Source organism: Hibiscus syriacus, unplaced genomic scaffold (assembly GCF_006381635.1).
Source record: "Hibiscus syriacus cultivar Baekdansim isolate YM2019G1 unplaced genomic scaffold, ASM638163v2 tig00110020_pilon, whole genome shotgun sequence".
In the NCBI taxonomy this organism is placed as follows: Eukaryota; Viridiplantae; Streptophyta; class Magnoliopsida; order Malvales; family Malvaceae; genus Hibiscus; species Hibiscus syriacus.
The window spans coordinates 1,696,856-1,700,757 of NW_024062568.1; the positions used below are offsets into that span (position 1 = coordinate 1,696,856).

At 31.9% G+C, this 3,902-nt stretch overlaps 1 pseudogene; it reads right to left on the reverse strand.

Moving 5' to 3' along the window:
• Nucleotides 1–235: 235 nt before the first annotated feature.
• On the reverse strand, nt 236–1,871 carry LOC120213395 (annotated as a pseudogene).
• Nucleotides 1,872–3,902: the final 2,031 nt, after the last annotated feature.

Here is a 3,902-nt window from a genome sequence, read left to right on the forward strand (position 1 = left end):
ATGCCCTTCAACGCCAATATGGTCTTTCAAGCTTCATCGACTCCGCAATTTAGATTTAAAAATTTGGAAAGACAAAAATCTTATTTGAAAAATATTTAAACTAAAAATAACTTAAAATGTCATTATAATAAGTAAGCTGCAAATAAGTTGTAAAGAAGATTACAAGGATAAGAGCATTGTAGGATGTGGTTGAAACTTAACAAATTACAAACTAATCTGCAAATAAGAGCATCGGTTAAGTATCAATCTTCCTAGCCACGAGGATAAGTGCATTTTTCTTGTGTACAGCGAGACCAGGTATGTAGCAAAGTCTATGTCTTCCTTGCTCATCGCAATCGGCATTTCCCAGTCAAACTTGTAAAGAAGATTAGCAAGAGCAAGCTCCATTTCTGCAACTCCCATAAGCATTCCAGGACAAATTCTTCTACCGGCACCAAAGGGTATGAGCTCAAAGTTTCGCCCTTTGTAATCAATAGAGTTGCCAATGAATCTTTCAGGACAAAACACTTCAGGGTTTTCCCAAGTTTCAGGGTCTCTTCCTATTGCCCATACATTCACATAGACTAAGGTTTTTGCTGGTATTTGGTACCCACCTATGCTGCACTTTCGTAGTGTTTCTCGTGGCAACAACAATGGCTCTGTTGGCTGCAGTCTAAATGTTTCTTTTATCACGGCTTTCAAGTAAGTTAAACCTTTAAGATCATCTTCATTTACAAAACCTTTTTCCCCAATCAAATGCCTCACTTCAGTTGTGTTTTCTTCAAACAATTTGGGTTTTTCATTAGGAAAGTCATGACCCAAATCACAGTGACTGCAACAGTGTCTGTTCCAGCAATAAATACGTCCTGCATGCATTAATAAATGAGGTTATATGTGCATAAATAGTGAAGCTAATGATAAGACGTTTTTGAGTGAATATGAGATATGACCATAAGAATAGCTTTTATGTGATCCATGGTAAGATCAAATGGAAAATCACGATCCTTCCTTATTCTTAGTAACACATCGACTATGTCCTCTTGATCTGATTTTCGCCTATTGGATCAAGATGTTCATCAACGAGTTCTTGATAAAAGGCATCATGTTCTTTGAAAGTTTTCTCAAGACGATTGAGAAACCCTGTAAATCTATCAACCCAACCCATGAAAGGAAAAAAATCAGCGAAACTAAAGCCTGTAAACATGGCTTCACTTTCTTTCAGCATCCCATGAAACCTGCTTCTTTCAGCTCCTTCTTCGTCATACCTCTTGCCGAAGCCTACCCTGCAAATGATTGAGCTAGTTAGGCACATCATTGCCTCGCTTAAGTTGACAGGCTTAGAACAAATAGACAAGCGGCCTATTTTCTCAACCAGCCGAGCAACTTCGTCTTCTCGGATGGAACGATACTTATGCACCCTGCTGAAGAGATGAACAACACAGATTTTTCTCATCTCCTTCCAGTAGTCAGTGTATGGTGAAAAAGCCAAATCCAAGGCTTCGTAAGATAATTTGCGAGTACCACGAAGATTAGGCCTACTGCAGAAATCGAGGTCATGAGTTTTCATAACCTTTTCAGCCATTTTTGCAGAAGAAACTACAAGGGTTGGTTTAAATCCAAATCGCAATGACATGAGAGATCCATACTTTTGAGAGAGTTTCCAAAGGAAAATATGAGGGCCATCTGAGTTATCAAACATCTGCAAATGTAAGTGACCAATGAATGGAAGACCTGCAGGGCCAGGAGGAAGAAGAGGAAGGTTGCAATATTTGCCATTGTTAATAATTCTATGTTTTAGGAGAAAGAAGAGCAAGAAGAGAGCTAGAAGAAAGATATTCAAAAACAATACCATTGCCATTCTAAATTCTTGACTCAATCTGTTTGAAACTTGAGAAGAATAGGACTCTTATCCAACTCACTTACAACAATTTATCATAAATCCGAATAAATATCTTTGTATCATGTGTACAGAAATATGTGTAAGTATTTAATTAAGTGTAGCTAAAAAAATTGAGGAAATTGAGTTTATGAGTACCGTTTTATTATTTAAATTCTATTTGATTTTTTTCGAATTGATTTAAATTTATAAAATTCGAGTCTTTAATCAAATATATTTGTTCTAAATTATTTTCAAATTTAAATATAATTATATTTATAACGTTATGGAATCAACTTATTCAATTTATATGATTTTCTGAAATCATATATATATATATATGTTCATTTTGTTTAGACATATATGTGTAAGATTTGTGATATTATTAATAAATTAAATATCATTTAAAATTATATAATATATTTATAATTATTTTAAAGAATGGATTTTGAGAATAAAAAAATAAAATTGAGAGAATAAATTGAAAAAAATACATTGTGAGAAATTGAAGTTAGATATATTTTAAAATATGATTCAAATGAGATAAAAATAAAAAAAATTAAAGAAAGAAAGAAAGAAGAGAAAAATAGTAAAATATCTTTGATGGTAGATATTTTTTTTAAAATGTCTATTTGAAATTTGAGAGTCCTTTTATGTCCTTATCCAACTCTCTTTCAAGCTGTTTATTTTATTTTATAACAAAGTTATGATAAGAAAAGAAAAAATATGTGGGGAAGATATGAATATCATTTTCTCTCGATAAAAGACCTTTAGGAGATAGACATGGGTGTGAAAATGACTAGCTAGACCTCTGTGATTACTTTTTGCATTTTTTATGGGCTCTAACAATTGGGAATAGAAAAGGAAAATATGAAAACAAAACGAGAAAAGATGGGCACAAGGGTTTTAGGCTCGGCAATGCTTGCTGGCATGCCTCAAAGCCAATTCTTTGTTTTTTTTTAACTACACGTATATTATCTCGGTTATCATTTTGTTCTGTGTTTATCATCAAATATTTATTATTTAATCATAACTCATGTTATATTTTAATTTTATTTTGATCATCAATCTTAAAAAATTAACATTGGTCTTGATGTGTTATTATAAAGTAATACCACATCATCATTGATTTTTTTTAAATGTCACGTCAGTAGTTCTTATTTTTTAACGGCATATGACCAAAATAAAACAAAAACATAATATTAATATGTTTTCAAAAATATAATAGTTGAATGATCAAAGCAAAATAAAAATGATAATTAGATACTAAATGTGTTAATGTATAAGGCGTTTGATGAGTACATATATACATTTGTCGAAAATTAGGAAAAATATTTTGTGTGATTAGCTTCTTGAATTAAAATTTTCATCTATCAAAAACAAAACATCAAGAAATATCTTTGATTTTACATGCATGTTTATAACAAGCGTCATAATTGTCAAATAAATAAAGTATTTGAATTGATATTGATCGAAGAAAACTGCAAAAATAAAATAAAAGGAGTTTAGCAAAATAAATTGAAATAAATAAAAATAAGAAAAGTAGACGATTGAAAATAATTATAATGATATACAGCCTCCAGCTTCGCTTCGCCTCAATTTGTTTCGATACTGAAATAGATTTTACTTCGGGATTCTTGACAGTTACAGTTTACAAGGCTCAACCCTTCTAAGTTACTCTTCTCTCATGTGAACTAATTTCCAAAGTCAATCCTTGGAATTTAATTCTTGTTGGGATTAACAACGGCTATTGATGTTAACCCCGTGCTCAGATTATTGTGTCTCAATGAGAGTCGAACCTGATCTTTATTTCCCTTAGCGAACCGCCACTTTGTTCTTAGAAAGTTGAATTTGCTACAAGCTGATTCTTCTCCCCAACGGTAAATGAAAACAACATTTAGGCCAAGGTGCACCCTTTGAATTGAAAGTGTTGAAATATTTAAAGGAAATGTTGATTGTCAATCCTAATTTATAGATAATCAAGAAAGATACCTGAAGGTATGAAACACTTTTCAATTCTCACCGAAGCGAATTGAATTGTTACTAA